Source organism: Arachis ipaensis, chromosome B1 (assembly GCF_059453495.1).
Source record: "Arachis ipaensis isolate K30076 ecotype BB chromosome B1, ASM5945349v1, whole genome shotgun sequence".
Lineage (NCBI taxonomy): Eukaryota > Viridiplantae > Streptophyta > Magnoliopsida > Fabales > Fabaceae > Arachis > Arachis ipaensis.
In genome coordinates, this window is record NC_142436.1 from 84,409,239 (window position 1) to 84,429,239 (window position 20,001).

Sequence of the window (20,001 nt, forward strand, 5' to 3'; positions counted from 1 at the left end):
TATTTCTTGGTTTTGCTAGTATTAGGAGTTTGCTTTTTCTTTGTCTTGTTGATACTCTTTGTTTTGATTTCCTCTTTCCATATAAATTCTCATCCTTGTGGTTTTGGACATGGTTATGACTATGTTGTAGGTAATAGAAACTTGAATGATGGCTCACATTATGGGAGAGATGAATTCTTGAGAAGGGAGCCATATCTCTATGAGCAATTACCATGGCAACCTCCTCAACCAAGCTACTATGATTGCAAGTCCTCCTACAATGCATATCATTCCAATTGATATGATGGTTCTTGTTATGATTATATCCCTCAACCACCATCATTCCATGCACCATACTCTCAACATAGTCCTCAAGCACCATCATTCCAACCACCACACTCTCAATCCACATCCTATTTCTACAAATTATCTCCACACAATCCAAATCCATATTCCCCCTATGCACACCCTTATGACTATTATGAACAAGCACCCGTTGAACCATCACCACTCCAATATCACTATCACCACAACCTTCTTGAACCACCCCCATTTATGAGAACTTTCAACCACACAATCCCTCCATGGAAGAAATATCCATATCCATTGATCCAAGAGCAACATGATCCTAATTATGTTAATCAAGTGGAACAAGAGCCAATGGATCGCTTCAAGGAAGCAATGGACGGGCTTCAAGCATTCATCCGTCAAAAGGAGCAAGAGGAAGTCCAAAGAACATATGAAGCTATCGAGGCTAACCTTGCCAAAATTAAAGCCAACTTAGACTCATGGGATTCATACCATAGACAAAACATCTCCATGGATGAATGTGAGAAATCAACCGAAGAGTGGAGTATGAAAGAGATTTTAGAATCCCAACATGAGGACAAGGAAATGGAGTATGTTGTGCAAAAAGTGGAGGAGGAAGAGATTGTTGATAAAGAAGAAATAGTTGAAAATTTAGGGGAGGTTGAACAAGAGGGGAGCTATATCATTGAAGACAACTCTACATCAAGTGACAATGGTGATCTTGTTGAAACTTCTTCCACGAGATGTGAAACCGATATTGAGGAGGAATGTGAACAACTTCCAATACATATTTTGATTAATGAGAAAGAGTTGGAAGAAGTTAGCAAACAAGAGGAGATTGAAGAAAGTTGTCAAAAGATGGAAGTCATCAAGGAGGAGTCAAAGGAAGTGGAGCTTACAATGTCAAGACCATTGGATATCTTCCTTGCTATGTCACCATCCAAATTACAAGTTGAATGGGTAACCATCTCATCCTTTAATTTCCTTGGCCCATATCAATATGCATTGTTAAAAACGGATGGTCAACTTAGAGCTATGTGTGGGTTAGAAAGTAGAAAAGTATTGGCCAGTTGGGTGTTGGTTGGCAACAAGAATCAAGGTGCATAGTGGAAGGAAGCTCAAATTTTAGGATTCATGATTGGAGTGAAGCTCAATTCAAGGGATTCAGGATAATGAATAGGAGTCGCAAGGAGAATTCAATAAGTTTGTCACCCAATTGGAAGCATGAATATCAAGAAGAAAGGGAGTTGACAAACAAAGTATGGGATCTTGGAATATGCATAGACAATCATCAACTTTGGGGCCTTATCACTTGCTTAAGCTTCCTTAAAGGCCTTATGCGCCTAATTTAGGATCCCGGAGGCTATTGAAAATGCAAACATTGGTGGGGATTTAAGGAAGAGTTCAAGCATAAGCCACCACAGCAAAGCCCTCACCAAAATGTCCAACTTAAGGACTTTAAATAAATGTGTTAGGTGGGAGACACCCCACCATGGTAAACTCATTCCATTATCCTGTAGATATAATCAATGAATGAATTGAGTTACCATTGTAGGTAGTTTTTCTTATTTCTATACTCTTATACATTTTTTCTTTGATTGATAGATTATTTATTAGATTCATCTTTTGTTTAGAATATTTGTTGTTGAGTTGTGTTTGCTTGAAGTGTAAGTTTTGTGTGTAGTGTATTTGAAAATTCTTTCAAAAACCAAAAGGTTTGTTGTTGAATTTGAATTTTGCTTAGTTTAGAATGTTTATAGGTTAGGAGAATGCCCTGTTTCTGTTTTATTCTTCTGTAAAAAAAAAAAAAAGCTGCACGCCACGCATAAGTGTGGCCAACGCGTACACGTCGTGTGGCATTTTGGGCTCCTGGTACAAAAACCAGAGAGTTGCGCTGGAGTGGTGCTGGTTTTGCGCGAAAAGCAAAATCTGGACCCACGCGTACGCGTGGGTGACGCTTACGCGTCTGATAGAGCAAAATTTTCGGTAAAGAATTTCTCAATGAAATCTAATTGCAAGTACAGTTCTAAACCAACTACAATCCTCAATCAGAATTTAATTTGTTTGTCACTTAAGCAAACCCAATAAATTTAGCTAAAGTATTAAACCTCGGGTCGTCTCTCAAGGAATTTCAGGGAAGTATGTTACTATTGGTTATGAAAAGTATCTTTTGGGGTTTTGTAATAAGAGATAAGTAATAAAAATGACGGAAATAAAATAACAACTAAGAAAGAGTCCCAGCAAGGATTGATAATTAGAATTTCTATCCCCATTATCATAGTTACTTGTGATGGTAATTGCCTTTTTCTCTCACTTAGTTAACCTTTAACAATTGAAGGTAAGTCAAATGAGCAATTCAACTTGAGTTCTCAAGTCCTAATCAAAGATTAGAGTTAGTGAAGCTTAAGTCAAGTAGCAACTTTCAATCACCAATCAACAAATGAATTTTGATAATTCAAGAGTCTCTAATTGATCAATCCAAGTTAAGAATACCAAAAATCTAATTTGAAATCCTACCAAGTATTTTATCAAACACTTGGGAGGCATAACATAAAAACATAGAAAATTAACAAGGAATAATAAAACCTAAGACTAACAATTGCAAGCATCAATAACACAAGTTAAAGAAAGCAATCATAAAAATGAAAAACATAAATTGCATTAATATGGAAATTGAATCTAACATCAAAGGTTCATAAACTAAATTGGAAAATAAATAAATAAACAAGAGAATAGAAACTAAAGTGCTAGAATAAATAAGAGTGGAAGAGAAGCTAAATTAAAGTAAAGTAGAAATCTGAATTAGAGAAGAACAAAAGCTAAGAACCTTAAAACCTAGAGAGAGGAGAGAGCCTCTCTCTCTAGAAAACTACATCTAAAACCTAACTGTTCCGAGGGTTACCTGAAACTGTAGGTCGATCTCGGTCGAGATCTGCGGCGGTGGCCGGAACGGACATGTCCGACTTGTTGTACTTGGTGGTGCGGCTGATCTTGGATCACCGGAGGGGGGTGGTACCTGCAAGAGACTCCGATGCTTAAGTTAGCATGGGCTTTAAGCAGGTTTTTAGTAGAATCAGAGTATGAGTTATACCTCGGTGCTCCAGTGTATTTATAGTAGTGTGGAGTGACCTTTTGGTGGACGAATTTGTGATTACACTTTGATTATGTAAAATTCATTGCTCTTTCTTTCCCTGGCAATGGCGCCAAAAACATGATGCCAATACCATGGTTCACAACTTCGCACAACTAACCAGCAAGTGCACTGGGTCGTCCAAGTAATACCTTACGTGAGTAAGGGTCGAATCCCACGGAGATTGTTGGTATGAAGCAAGCTATGGTCACCTTGTAAATCTCAGTCAGGTAGATATAAAATAGTAATGGGGTTTTCGAAAATAATACTAAAATAAGGATAGAAATACTTATGTAATTCATTGGTTAGAATTTCAGATAAGCGTGTAGAGATGCTTTCGTTCCTCTGAACCTCTGCTTTCCTGCTATCTTCATCCAATCAATCTTACTCCTTTCTATGGCTGGCTTTATGTAAGGATGTCACCGGTGCCAATGGCTACTTTCGATCTCTCTCGGGAAAATGATCCAAATGCTCTGTCACAGCACGGCTAATCGTCTGGAGGCATCACCTTTGTCGTTGGTTGCATCCTATTCCTCCCTGTGAAAATGGTCCGATGCGCTGTCACTGCATGGCTAATCATCTGGAGGTTCTCGATCATGCCGGAATAGGATTTACTATCCTTTTGCGTCTGTCACTACGCCCAGCACTCACGAGTTTGAAGCTCGTCACAGTCATTCAATCCCAGAATCCTACTCGGAATACCACGGACAAGGTTTAGACTTTCCGGATTCTCATGAATGCCGCCATCAATCTAGCTTATACCACGAAGATCCCAATATCTCGGACTCGGTCCCTTGTATTAGTAATCTAAGAGATACTCGTTCAATCGAAGGTAGAACGGGAGTGGTTGTCAGGCACGCGTTCATAGGGAATGATGATGATTGTCACGTTCATTACATTCAGGTTGAAGTGCGAATGAATATCTTAGAAGTGGAATAAGTTGAATTGAATAGAAAACAATAGTACTTTGCATTAATCTTTGAGGAACAGCAGAGCTCCACATCTTAATCTATGGAGTGTAGAAGCTCTACCGTTGAAAATACATAAGTGAAGGTCCAGGCATGGCCGAGAGGCCAGCCCTCAAAACGTGATCAATAGATCAAATGATAATCCAAAGATGTCTAATACAATAGTAAAAAGTCCTATTTATAATAAACTAGCTACTAGGGTTTACAGAAGTAAGTAATTGATGCATAAATCCACTTCCGGGGCCCACTTGGTGTGTGCTTGGGCTGAGCTTGAATGTTACACGTGCAGAGGCTCTTTCTGGAGTTGAACGCCAGCTTTTGTGCTAGTTTGGGCGTTGAACTCCACTTTGCAGCTTGTTTCTGGCGATGGACGCCAGAATTGGGCAGAGAGCTGGCGTGGAACGCCAGTTTGTATCGTCTAAACTTGGGCAAAGTATGGCCTATTATATATTGCTGGAAAGCCCTGGATGTCTATTTTCCAACGCAATTGGAAGCGCGCCATTTTGAGTTCTGTAGCTCCAGAAAATTTATTTTGAGTGAAGGGAGGTCAGAATCCAACAGCATCAGCAGTCCTTCTTCAACCTCTGAATCTGATTTTTGCTCAAGTCCCTCAATTTCAGCCAGAAAATACCTGAAATCATAGAAAAACACACAAACTCATAGTAAAGTCCAGAAATGTGAATTTAACATAAAAACTAATGAAAACATCCCTAAAAGTAACTAGATTCTACTAAAAACATACTAAAAACAATGCCAAAAAGCGTATAAATTATCCGCTCATCACAACACCAAACTTAAATTGTTGCTTGTCCCCAAGCAACTAAAAATAAAATAGGATAAAAAGAAGAGAATATACTATAAATTCCAAACTATCAATGAAACATAGCTCCAATTAGATGAGCGGGACTTGTAGCTTTTTGCCTCTTGAATAGTTTTGGCATCTCACTTTATCCATTGAGGTTCAGAATGATTGGCATCTATAGGAACTCAGAGTTCAGATAGTGTTATTGATTCTCCTAGTTCAGTATGATGATTCTTGAACATAGCTATTTTATGAGTCTTGGCCGTGGCCCTAAGCACTTTGTTTTCCAGTATTACCACCGGATACATAAATGCCACAGACACATAATTGGGTGAACCTTTTCAGATTGTGACTCAGCTTTGCTAAAGTCCCCAATTAGAGGTGTCCAGGGTTCTTAAGCACACTCTTCTTTTGCTTTGGACCTTGACTTTAACCGCTCAGTCTCAAGTTTTCACTTGACACCTACACGTCACAAGCACATGGTTAGGGACAGCTTGGTTTAGCCGCTTAGGCCAGGATTTTATTCCTTTAGGCCCTCCTATCCACTGATGCTCAAAGCCTTGGGATCCTTTTTATTGCCCTTGCCTTTTGGTTTTAAGGGTTATTGGCTTTTTGCTCTTGCCTTTTGGTTTTAAGAGCTTTTGGCTTTTTCTGCTTGCTTTTTCTTTACCTTTCTAATTTTTTTTTTCGCCTATATTTTTTTTTCTGCAAGCTTTGTTTCTTTGCTGCTTTTTCTTGCTTCAAGAATCATTTTTATGATTTTTCAGATTATCAAATAACATGTCTCCTAGTCATCATTCTTTCAAGAGCCAACATATTTAACATTCTTAAACAACAACTTCAAAAGACATATGCACTGTTCAAGCATACATTCAGAAAACAAGAAGCATTGTCACCACATCAATATAATTAAGCTAAGTTCAAGGATAAATTCAAAACTCATGTACTTCTTGTTCTTTTGAATTAAAACAGTTTTTATTTAAGAGAGGTGATGGATTCATAGGACATTTATATCTTTAAGACAAAGTTACTAAATACTAATGATCATGTAATGGAGACACAAACATAGATAAGCACATAACATAGAAAAACGAAAAACAGAAGAAATAAGAACAAGGAATGAATCCACCTTAGTGATGGTGGCGTTTCCTTCTTGAGGAACCAATGATGTCATTGAGCTCTTCTATGTCTCTTCCTTGTCTTTGTTGCTTGATTCCTAGTGATTTTTGGTATTTCTATCCTCAGTTGCTTCCAATAACTATGTGGAGGGAAGTGCATCCCCTGAGGTATCTCAGGGATCTCTTGATTTGCAGCCACATGTTCTACCACTGAGCTATAGATCCTTTACATAATTGTTTTACCACACCAAACTTAGAATGTTGCTCGCCCTCGAGCAAAAGAAGAAGGAATAGATGAAGAAGAAGATGTGGAAAAAAAACTAGGATTATGAGGAAGGAAGGTGGGGATCCTGTGGGGTTCACAGATCCTGAGATGATCCTGTGAGGTCCACAGATCTTGAGGTGTCAAGGCATTTACATCCTTGCACCAATTTAGGCATACAAAATGCCCTTGCACACAACTCTGGGCGTTCAGCGCCAGGTTGGTGCCCATTTTGGGCGTTCAACGCCCATTTGTTGCCCATTTCTGGCGTTGAACGCCAGAACCATGCTTGTTCTGGGCGTTCAACGCCAGCTCTTCTCCAGGGTGCAATTCTGGCGTTCAGCGCCCAGATGCTACCCATTTTGGGCGTTCAGCGCCCAGATACTGCCCATTTTGGGCGTTCAACGCCAGAACCATGCTCTGTTCTGGCGTTGAACGCCAGACAGGTGCTTCCTCCAGGGTGTGATTTTTCTTCCGCTGTTTTTGATTCTGTTTCTAAATTTTTCGTTTATTTTGTGACTCCACATGATTATGAACCTAAGAAAACATGAAAAACAAAAATAAAATTAGATATATAAACATTGGGTTGCCTCCCAACAAGCGCTTCTTTAATGTCAATAGCTTGACAGTGGGCTCTCATGGAGCCTCACAGATGTGCAGATCTTTGTTGAAACCTCCCAACACCAAACTTAGAGTTTGGATATGGGGGTTTGACACCAAACTTAGAGTTTGGTTGTGGCTTCCCAACACCAAACTTAGAGTTTGACTGTGGGGGCTTTGTGTGACTCTGCTTTGAGAGAAGCTTTTTATGCTTCCTCTCCATGGATGCAGAGAGAGATCCTTGAGTTGTAAACACAAGGTTGTCCTCATTTATCTGAAGGATCAATTCTCCTCTATCCACATCAATCACAGCTCTTGCTGTGGCTAGGAAAGGTCTTCCTAGGATGATGGATTTATCCTCTTCCTTTCCAGTATCTAGGACTATGAAATCAGCAGGGATGTAAAGGCCTTTCAACCTTTACTAACACGTCCTCTACTTGTCCATAAGCCTGTTTTCTTGAATTGTCTGCCATCTCTAATGAGATTTTAGCAGCTTGCACCCCATAGATTCCCAGTTTCTCTATTACAGAGAGGGGCATGAGGTTTATCCCTGAACCAAGGTCACACAGAGCCTTAAAGATCATGGTGCCTATGGTACAAGGTATTATAAACTTTCCAGGATCTTGTCTCTTCTGAGGCAATGTCAGTTGATCCAGATCACTTAGTTCACGAGTTAGGATTATATTTCTTTAAATTGAATTTTTACTTGATTGTCCATACACCTGCATCCCAAAATGCTTTGACCAGTTTAGTGTTCCTGCATGTACCATTCGCTATTAGGAACAGGACTTTTATACACGATCTAATCTGTTTACCTCTATGTGGTTTAGAAGTTATTTTAGGATTAGATTGGTTATCTAAGTATCATGCTTTCCTTGATTATTTTAAAAGAACTGCTGTTATTCCATCTGATAGTCTATGTACTAAACCATTTCTGTCCCACACCTTATATCTGAATTCTGTAAGAGTTACCTTAGGCGGGAGTGATTGTGAGGAGTATGTTCTGTTAGCGGCTAGCTCGAATGATAGTGAATTAAGCTTAGAACGAATCTGAATGATGAAGGAATTTCCTGATGTTTTCTTGGACGACATACCTGAGTTTTCTCCTCAGTGAGAGATAGAATTCAGCATTGATCTAGTACCTGGAGCCGAACCGATTTCCATAGCACTGTACTGGATGTCACCATTGCTTGTAGAGCTGAAGAAGTTATGAGATAGGATCGTAGTAGCCTTTGGAGGTACAAGAAACAAATTTGTGTGCCTAACTCTGGAGAATTGCGACAAAAGATTCTTGCTGAAGCTCACCAAAGTAGATTTTCTATGCATCCTGGAGTGACAAAGATGTATCGAGATTTGAAACAAATGTTCTGGTGGCCGGGCTTAAAGAAAGAAGTAGCTGATTATGTCTCAAAATGTTTAACCTGCCAGAAGATGAAGGTGGAACATCAGAAGCTGTCAGGAACCCTGCAACCCTTAGAAATACCACAATGGAAATGGGAGCAGATTTCTATGCATTTTGTCACGGGATTGCCAAGGACCTCAACTGGACACGATGCCATTTGGGTAATTGTGGACAGGTTGACAAAGTCAGCGTACTTCCTTCCGATTCGAGTTGACTATACTTTAGAAAGGCTGGAACGAATATATATTCAAGGAATCGTATGACTACATGGGATACCTTCATAAATTGTCTCAGATCGAGTTTCGAGGTTTACTACTAGATTTTGGGGAGCTTTTCAGAAAGCGTTGGAAACAGAATTGCACACGAGTATAGTATACCATCCTCAGATAGACGGACAATCAGAGCAGACAATCCAGACATTAGAGGACATGTTACGATCATGTATGATAGACAACCAAAGCAGCTGGGATAAGTATTTGCTTTTGGTCAAATTCGTCTACAACAACAGTTTCCAATAAAGTATCGGGATGGCACCATATGAAGCTCTCTATGGAAGAAGATGTCGGACACCATTGTGTTGGAATGACAATGGAGAAGCTAGTGTCTTAGGTCCAGAATTAGTGTAAGAAACTACTGAGAAGATAAAGGAGATTCGTCAGAAGATCCAGACAGCACAAAGCCGTCAAAAGAGCTATGCCGATAATAGATGTAGACCCTTAGAGTTTAGTGACGGAAACCGTGTCTTTCTAGAAGTAACCTCGATTACTGGAATAGGTAGAGCCCTTAAGACTAAAAAGCTTAACCCACGATATATAGAACCTTTCCAAATACTTAAAAGAGTCGGTCTAGTAGTTTATCAAATAGTCCTTCCTCCTTATTTATCAAACCTTCATGATGTTTTTCATGTCTCGCAACTTAAGAAATATATTCTTGACAAGAGTCACGTTTTACAACCAGAGACAGTACAGTTATGAAATGATTTGACCTATCAAGCATCATCGGTTCAGATAGTAGAAAGAAGTGATAAGCAACTAAGAGGCAAAGTTGTTCGCTTAGTCAAAGTAGCATGGGAACCAAGAGGAGAGGAAGAGCACCCTTGGGAACTGGAAGATAAGATGAAAGCTGATTACCCGCATTTATTCCTAGGTAACTGAAATTTTGAGGGCAAAATTTTCTTTTAGGAGGGTAGAATGTAACAACCCTAATTTTCGAGTACATGAGATCTTTTCTGAAAGTACAGATTTCTCCAGAAGATCAGTAAAGGGAACACCTCTGCTATATCATCAAGCATCTCAATCCTCATTATCATTATGTCATCCTTAAGCTAGAACCTCGTTTGAGGCAAGCTCGATAAAGCAATCGTGAAGAACCTAGTTTTTGAACCGTATCGGTTGGCAGTTTTGATTCTGATTTTCGTAAATAGTCTCTGTTTGATGAACCGGACTCGATTCATGAGAGGAGAGAGATAATAGTATAATATTATCATTATATTAGTATTAGAAAATGCTTGAATGACATTATAAGGTTACCTGGTCTGTTTTTGTTAAAAACAGAAAATCGGTTTAACCGGGTTTACAGTTTACTAGTGCAGCTTAGCACCAGCACTCTCTGATGAATTTAGCAATGCTAAGGCCTCATTATACATGTTCTATTCTCATAATAAATATGTTACTAGTGTCATTTATGCTAGTAGCTCAGAAAATAATTTTTAGAGATGTTTTTACGAGTGTTCCGATACACCTAGTTTTAGTAGTTGTACACCAGAGATATTTTAATATTATTTTAATCCACCTCCAAGCCAACCAATCAAAACTCACCTTACACCCCCAAGACCTCCAAGGCTGTCTCATTTCATCATTTTGGCCGAAAATAACAAGAGAGAAAAGAGAGAAACTTTCATGAACACTTAATCTTCAAAGCTTGATTTCTTCTGAACTAAAACTCAAATCAAAACTCCGATTTCACCAAAATGATCCTCTCTTCTTCCTCTACATAACCATGTAACTTATCAAGGATGGAAATAAGGTGAGATGGCTGTCTCCCTCCCATTTCAATTCGGTTTTCAAGGAAAACCATGCAAAACATGTGTTGTCTTGATGTTCTTCCTTAGGAATCATGATTAACTTGACTTGAGGGCCAAGAAATGTGAATTTCCAGCAAGTCTAAGGTGAGATATCTCATCCTAACATACTGAGTGAGATTTGGTCAGTTGAGAGTTTTTGGATTTAAAGTTGTTCTTGATGTGATTTAGGAGGAAAAAATGCTTAAGGACCACCTGAAAGTTTAACCGAATTAGGAGCAGCAAAACCAGGTAGGGATTGACGAATTTAATCTTGATTGATTGTGTTTGAGTTGTGTGATTATGATATGGTTTGGCTGTGCATGAAATTGATTGTTTGTATGAGTAATTCTTGTTGAAATTTTGGTGAAAATTTGATGAAATTTGATGAAATTCAAGCTATGAATGTGTGTTCTTGTGGCTGCTGGAAAATGAAACCCTAGATCTTAAATTGAGGTTCAATTTGTGTTAAAATCATGTAGAAAATATGGGGTTTTAGTGGCTGGAAATTTATTTTGAATTTTGTTAAAAATCGGTTGCTGAAAAGACTGAAAAACGGGTAAAAACAAAGAAAGAATCTGAAGAATTTACGAAGAACACGAAGAACACTTTGAGTGTGGTGAAGAACAATGAAGAACACCTTTTTGATCCATAAAAGGGCAAGGAAGTAAATATTTTGGTGTTTGGGGGGTTATTTTGTAATTTCCAAAAGTTAGGGTGGTAAAAGTAGAAATATTAAAAGTTACGGGTGGTAAAAAATGAATTTTAAAGGTTAAAGGTTAAAGGTTAAAGTAAAGTTAATTTTCGAAAATTTAATAATAAAATAATAAATAATAATAAAATATTTAATAATAATATTTAATTAAAAATAATATTTTAATAAAAATAATAAAATAATGCGGAAAAGGCAGTTTTCTGTAAAAGCTTTAGAAAGACAACTTTAAGCTCAGAATCTCATAATTTCCTTCATAAAACACTTAGGGAGTGGTAAGAACATATTAGTGAGACAAAGATAAAAGAAAGATAAAAAGTTGAAGAAAAGATAAAAACTAAAGAAAAGTCTGTAAGGTTTTAATAACAGAAAAACAGACAGAAATTAGTGAACGAACTAGGGCAACATAGTTAGTCCTTGAGTTGCGACTAGGGTTAGGTATTATATGAAAAGTTAAACTGTTTCAGTATAGACTTAATGAACCTATACTTGGGACAGGCGAACTATTCATACCGAAATTTACATAAACTTTAAATACATACGTTAAGCAGAGAAATCAGAGCAGAGTAGAGAAACACAGAAAATAGAGTATCCAGGGTAAAGTAAAGAGATAAAGAGAAAAAGAGTAATACAGATACAGATGAAAAGAGTAATCAGAGAAGAGAAAAGAGATACAGAGAACAGAGTAATTAAAACAGAGTAAAGAGATACAGAGAAAAGAGAAACCAGAATAGAGTAAAGAGATATAAAGAGAAGAGTAATATAATAAAGAGATATTTATATATATTAGTTGCTTAATGCAACCCAGAGCTATATTTATATATATATTAGTTGCTTAATGCAACCCAGAGCTTCTGTAGGGAAACTAAGTTACCTACAGCTATTTTCCGCTTCCCCAGAGTAGAGCAGAGTATATATATATTTTCCTGCAGTAAGCAGAGGCTGTCTCAAATGAGCGGCTATTATTATATGCGCATTTATTTAGGAACGGAAAATCGTATTCGGGAAATCGGGATTACTCGTGACCGGATAAATGTCGGGATTGCGGGCAACCAACCGACACATGAGCTCATGGCCTGCGCTAGGGCTAGACATGCATCATTCTTGTCTGCGCATCATTCTCTGTTGCATTCCTTTCTGTGTGTGATCTACTTCTTTATGTTTGTCCGCTCGTATGCTATTTCTGTGCTTTATTTTCTTGTATTCTTTTGTTTGTGTTCTGCTTTCTGTTCTCTCTACTTTCTCTTTCTATCTTTATCTTCTGATTACTGCTTCGCTATATTATGTTATTCGTCTACTAATCGACCCCAAATAAATGAACGTAACTAATAACCCCGGCCCTACTAAGAACTCCCCAGTTCTTACCCCTTCTCTCTCCCTTTCCCCTTCAGATGGAAATAAGAGTACCTTACCATAGTTCGCTGATGACCGTTCGCAAGAAGAGGATTCTGCTCTAGATAGTCTTCTGAGTCTAGGGTGAATATCGTTCTCTATTTACATGTATATACTGTGAGACCAGCCAACGTCTGCACCCTGTTCGTATGCGCACTTTAACCTAAATCCTGTGTACGAGATTCCTGTTGTGTGGCTACTTTATGAGGTACCAGAGAGACGTCCTGTGGAAAAGTCTGATCGTGCAGAGGAGTAGCAGATGATGTTCTATCTTTTGATGACGTTCCACCTGACTTGAGTTGTGAAGATTTAGAACGTACTTTCCCTCGCTTTAGTAGTTTAGAGGGACTAGGTGAGTATAGAGTCTAGGCTAGCCTAGGTGCCAGCTTAGGGACCTCTTGAACAGGTCAAGACCTGGGATGTTGTATATATATATATAGATATTATTTAGCTATATCTAGGGGTGTTCTAACTAACAGTCTATATGCTAATAAAGGCTGAATCACCGTATGTTGTCAACTACTTGTGATGTATTTTTGTGTGGTTGTTTATAACTGTTTTATCTGTTATTACTTGTGAATTGATTATAAATGATTCTGTCTATTAATCCAAATATTTTTTAAAAAAAATACACCACGCAAATTAACTACGCGTTTAACAACGAATCAGGCTCATATGATAAATAATAGATAATAATTAGGAAGACAAATTGGTAGCGCTCAATTTCCGGTATGATCTAGACATATTGAAAATTGGGTCGTTACAGTGCGGCTGATCTTGGATCACCGGAGGGGGGTGGTACCTGCAAGAGACTCCGATGCTTAAGTTAGCAAGGGCTTTAAGCAGGTTTTTAGTAGAATCAGAGTATGAGTTATAACTGGGTGCTCCACTGTATTTATAGTAGTGTGGAGTGACCTTTCTAGATAAGATAAGTTAGTTATCTTATCTTATCTTTGTGTGAGGTCATCTTTATCTTTTGGGGAACCGCCCTTGTCTTTCTAGGCTTTTTACTGCCTTTAGATTGGGCTGTGTCCTTTTATTTGGGCCTGTTTGGCCCCCTCATGTCGATTTGGCCGAACACTTTTAAAGAAGAGGTCGGAGGTCCTGACCTGAATAGGTCGGCTGCTTTGTTATTGATCTCCCTAGGTCGGATAGCTCGACCCAAGGTATGAACACTAGCTAATGTGAATAAAAAGTGTGAAACAATGAATGATTCTCCCCATCCAACTCCACTATGCAGCCTCTAAGCTTCACCTTCGGGCTTGAAAATGGGTCAAAAGGAGCCCAGAAATCGCCCCCAACGTCTTCTGTGTGATGCAGCATGTGACGCTCTGTCACGCATACGCGTTGCCTACACGTACGCGTCGCTTGACAAAATCCTGGTCACGCGTACGCGTTATGTCATGCGTACGCGTCGCTTCTAGCTTCTCAAAACTTTATTTTCTTGCGTTCCTTCCACTTTTGCATGCTTTCTTTCTGTCCTCTAAGCCATTCCTGTCCTATAAACCCTGAAAATACTCAGCAACATCTCACGGCATTGAATGGTAATAAGAGGGGATTAAAATTAGCAAATTTAAGGCCAAAGAAACATGTTTTCAATCATAGTACAAAATTAGGAAGGAAAATGTAAAACATGCGAAGTATATGAATAAATGTGACAATAATGGATAAAATCTACTAAATTAAGCACATGATAAACCCTAAAAATGGGGTTTATCAATCTCCCCACACTTAAACATTAGTATGTCCTCATGCTAAGCTCAAGAGAAGCTATAAAGGAGTGAAGAGGAATGGTAAAACTTATGAAATGCAACCTATATATATGAATGCAACTAAATGCAAAATGCTCTTTCCTACTTGGTTTAAAAGTAAAAAATTCTCCAAGATTAAATATAAACTGGATTCCACTAATTCAAATATCAAAATAAAGTACAAGTAGACTTGCCGAAGAAAATAGCTCATGAAAGCCGGGAACAAAGAATCGAGCATCGAACCCTCACCGGAAGTGTATACACTCTAATCACTCAAGTGTTTAAGGTTCGATTCTCTGAATTCTCTACTAACCTTGCTTTCTAAGGCTTGCTCTTCTTCTACCAATCAACAAATAATTTGATGCATAAACACAGATATCAAGAGGGCTTTTAAGGGTTGTAATGGGGTTAGGGCCAAGGTGGGATTGTATTTGGTCAAGTGGACTAAAATCTGAATCCTTAGTTAACCTAAACTTCCCACCTAACTTAGAACAATCCATGTAATCAAAATACAAAACCTAACTATCCATTAACTATGTTTTCCACATATTCGTGCAACCTAATTTCGAGTACAGTACATATGCATTGCTATCATCATTTACTTTGGGGCATTTTGTCTCCTTTTATAATTTGCTCTTTTTCTTTTCTTTTTCTCCTTTTTTTCTTTTCTTTTGTTTTTCTCAATGCATATGATTAAGATATTGAATGCAAGAATATGTTCTCAACTATTGTTTTGTACATTTTCACAAGAATATACAACACCCAATTCTCAAACCAAATGTTTCCAAACCCAACTTCCCCACACTTAAATCATGAATACTCTCACTAGTCTAAGCTAACCAATGATTCAAATTAAGGACATTATTGTTTTTTGCTTAGAGTTAGTGATGAGCTGAAGTAAAGAATGAATGGGGTTAAAAGGCTCAACATTGGTTTACAAAGGATAATGAAAGGGTTAAGGCTATATGGGTATGTAAGCTCAGTGAAACAAGGCCTCAATCATATAAGTGCATGCATACATCAAACAATGGAAATATAAAATTAAGCAAGACAAAGATCACAATTTTAGAGAGAACAACACACACCAAAAATAAAATATTGGTTGCAATAGGCTCAAAATCTTACTGGGTTTGTGTGTTCGAGCTCTAAACCATGTTCCAAAATAAAATTCTTCAGGCAAGTTTTAACAAAAATTTTAATTTAAATTAGTGGAATGCTATAAGGTAGTTTCTTCACTCCAATCAAGTAGTGGTAAAATATGCACAAAATCAAACAAACATGCAATTAAACATGCAAATGCAACAACTAATTTAACAAAGAAAATTAAACATTGGTGTTGAGAAGGAAATAACTAACCCATGGAAGTCGGTATCGACCTCGCCACACTTAAAGATTGCACCGTCCTCGGTGCATGCTGAGATGTGCAAGTGGACGGGTTGCTACAACTGATGTTTTTCTGTAAAGATTGTGCAGATGGACTTATCTGTTGCCCCATATAGAAGTTCTTCCCTTCCCTTCTCGGTGGCCATCCTGAAAGAAGAGAAAAAGGAAAAAAAAGTAACCCAGAAACAAAGATGAGAAAATAAATAAAAAATAGGTGGATTAATACCAAATAATGAGGGTCTCAATTACATGATAGCTACAACATGCAAGTAAAAAAATAGTAGAAGCAAATGGCATACCAATAGTGCAAAAAAAAATTGCAACAATGGGGAAGAGATAGTGGGTCATGAAAGATAATATAAATTCATGTCAATGCAAAAGGAATACAAGTATCATAAAAGATTGGCATTGACTTAAATAATATTACCCAATCAGAATAAAACAAGTCATGAAGCACCAGAATAATGCAAGAGATATTCAACAGTTGAGCAAGGAAATTCAACACCGAAGAAAAAGTATCAAATTTAGAAAAGAAAATGAAAACAAGCACTAAATTAAAATGCAATAAGTGAAAGTATGCAAATGCAATAAGGAGAATAAAATGAAAGAGAATAAGGGTGAGAAATCAAAGGAATGAAGAAGAAGAAAGTAAGAAAGAAGGAAGAAAGAAGGAGAAAGGAGAGAAGAAAGAAGTAAGAAATGAAAAACAGGGCGCGACGCATGCCCATACATCACGCGTACGCGTGAAAACTAAAACGGCCATGCGACGCGTAAGCGTCGCCCATGCATACGCGTGGGTGGCCAAAAATTGAACAATGACACGTGAGTGTCGCTCATGCGTACGCGTGACCACTCGCGCGACTCTAGCACCATAGCCGCACAACTCTCTGTTGAATTTACTCTTTTACGTCGATTTTCATGCCCACGCATACGCGTCGCTGACGCTTACGCGTGGATGGTGAAAAACGCAGGAGACACGTATGCGTGGGTCACGCGTACGCGTGGGGTGGCCTGTGCGCCAGGCACCCCTTCCGCGTCGTTCCATCACAACTCTTTTTAATTTGATAAAGGGCGAACCCCATGCGACGCGTGTGCATCATCGACACTTACGCGTCGGGTTCACTTCTTTTAACCATGAAATATAAAGCAAAATAAGGGTAAACATGCAGAATTGGAAATTAATACTGACAGAAATGAAATAAAACTAACAAAAAGGAAGATCATAACATGGTGGGTTGTCTCCCACCTAGCACTTTTATTTATTGTCCTTAAGTTGGACATTTGGTGAGCTCCTTGTCATGGTGGCTTGTGCTTGAACTCATCTTGAAACTTCCACCAATGCTTGGACTTCCAATAAGTTCTGACATTCCCAAGTGAATTCACCAAGCTTTGACGAAGTTCTTCACAAGCTAAGGCCTCCCAAAATTGATACTCGTATATGCCTGGATCCCAAATCCTGTTTCTACAACCGTCTTCAAGTTGATCATCCTTGTTTCCACCGGGTGGCAAGCAATCTGAATTCTCAATGAAGTACCAAACTCTTCTCTTAGATCCAACCAAATTATCACTAGCCCAACCCTTGCATCTAGCTCTTCAAGTCTCAACCTTGATGAGCCTTGATTTGCAACTCCAACCACTAAACATCCTTCTCTTACGCTTAATTCTACAAAGCCTCCTAAGTTGGCCATCCGTTTCAAGCAAACCATACTCAAGTGGGACAGTAAAGTGAAGGGAGATAAGTCTTACCCACTCAAATGAAGGAGTAGATGGCAACCTAGGGAGAGAAATCTCCAACGTTCTTGACAAAGCATATTCAACTCCCGTCCATCCTTTTCGAAGGACTTCTACTTCCACATCATTCTCGAACTCACTCAGAGAAGGTTATTCATACCCAAGGAGTTCATTTGTGGGCGTAGATTCATTACTAGGAAGACTTGATTCATGATCATCATCACCAAGGGAACTTGCTTCTTGATCTATCCCATCCAATTCTTCATAGGGAACATGCCATGGAGGTTGTGCACTAGCCTCCTTGACATCAATTTCAATCTTCTTGGAGGAATACTTTACAACTCTAGATTCCCATAGAGGTTCGGTATCTCCTAAGTCTTCAACCACTTCTTCCTCTTCAATTATTACGACTTTCTCCACTTGTTCCAATACAAAGTTACATTCCTCATTGTCCACCGGAGTTTCTAATGTCTCCTTCATGCTACGCTCTTCTATTGATTCTCCACATGTAGCTATGGGAGTTTGTTGAGTGTCTAAATGTTGGGAAGCTAATCGATTTACTACCTCGGTCAAGACAGCTGTGAATTCTAATACCTCCATTTGCATCTCTCTTTACTATTGAAGAAGAACACTAAGGGTATCATCCATTGGAGATTGGGGTTGATATGAGGGTTCATTGATTGGGAGAAAAGGTTCATGATAGGAAGGTGGTTCATCACTCTCCATCTCTCCCACTTGTTGTAAAACACACTTCAGTCCTTGGTTCTCAACTGGGTCAAACTTTTGACGGATGGTTGCTTGAAGTTGATCCATTGCTTCCTTGAGACGATCCTTTGACTCTTGTTCTGCTTGGCTAACATAATTAGGATCATATGGCTCTTCAGTTAATGGATATGGACATGGTGTATATAGAGGTGGTGGTTCTTGGGAGTAATTAGGTTGGAATTGGGGTGGTTCTATATACGGTTCATATGGCTCATAAGGTGGTTAGTATGGTGGATAAGTGTTAGGATCATATAAAGGTGTTTGGTAAAATGGGGCTTGTGAGTATGGTGGTTCAAAGCTATGTGGAGGAGGGTGTTCATAGGAATATGGCGGGGGTTGTTGATTGTCACGAATAGGTCCACCATAACCATTGTCTTGGTATGCATCATAGAATGGTTGTTGCTCATAGTGCATTGGAAGAGCTTGTTGCCAAGAGGATTGATCAAATCCTTGTGGCCCCTCCCATCTTTGATTGTCCTAACCTTGATGCATGTTCTCATTATAGCTTCCATTCCCTACAACATAATTTGAACCAAACTCATAGCCAATAGGGTGAGAATTCATAGTAACAAGAGAAAATAAAAACAAAAACTAATAAGAAACAATGAAAGTAAACTCCTAAAACTAGAAACAACTAACAAAGAAACGAAAAAGTAAATTTATTCACAATATTCACAATAACCAATAATAAGGCACACATTTGCAATTCCCCGGCAACGGCGCCAAAAATTGATAGAGGAAAATTGTCGGTAAAGAATTTATCAATGAAATCTCGTTGCAAGTACAGTTCTAAACCAACAACAATCCTCAATCAGAATTCAATTTGTTTGTCACTTAAGAAAATCCAATAAAATTAACCGAAGTATTAAACCTTGGGTCGTCTCTCAAGGAATTGCAGGGAAGTATGTTACTATTGGTTATGAAAAGTATCTTTTTGGGTTTTGTAATAAGAGATAAGTAATATAAATGACTAGGAAATAAAATAACAACTAAGAAAAAGTCCTAGCAAGGATTCATAATTAGAATTCCTATCCCCATTATCATAGTTACTTGTGATGGTAATTGCCTTTTGCTCTCACTTAGTTAACCTCTAACAATTGAAGGTAAGTCAAGTGAGCAATTCAACTTGAGTTCTCAAGTCCTAATCAAAGATTAGAGCTAGTGAAGCTTAAGTCAAGTAGCAACTTTCAATCACCAATCAACAAATGAATTTTGATAATTCAAGAGTCTCTAATTGATCAATCCAAGTTAAGAATACCAAAAATCTAATTTAAAATCCTACCAAGTATTTTATCAAACATTTGGGAGGCATAACATAAAACCATAGAAAATTAACAAGGAATAATAAAACCTAAGACTAACAATTGCAAGCATCAATAACACAAATTAAAGAAAGCAAGCATAAATGTGAAAAACATAAATTGCATTAATATAGAAATTGAATCTTACATCAAAGGTTCATAAACTAAATTGGAAAATAAATAAATAAACAAGAGAAGAAAAACTAAAGTGCTAGAATAAATAAGAGTGGAAGAGAAGCTAAACTAAAGTAAAGTAGAAATCTGAATTAGAGAAGAACTAAAGCTAAGAACCCTAAAACCTAGAGAGAGGAGAGAGCCTCTCTCTCTCTCTAGAAAA

General features: G+C 38.2%; 1 pseudogene; it reads right to left on the reverse strand.

Annotated features, from left to right (window-relative positions):
- Positions 1-17,163: 17,163 nt before the first annotated feature.
- On the reverse strand, positions 17,164-18,411 carry LOC148577290 (uncharacterized; annotated as a pseudogene).
- Between the last annotated feature and the right edge of the window lie 1,590 nt (positions 18,412-20,001).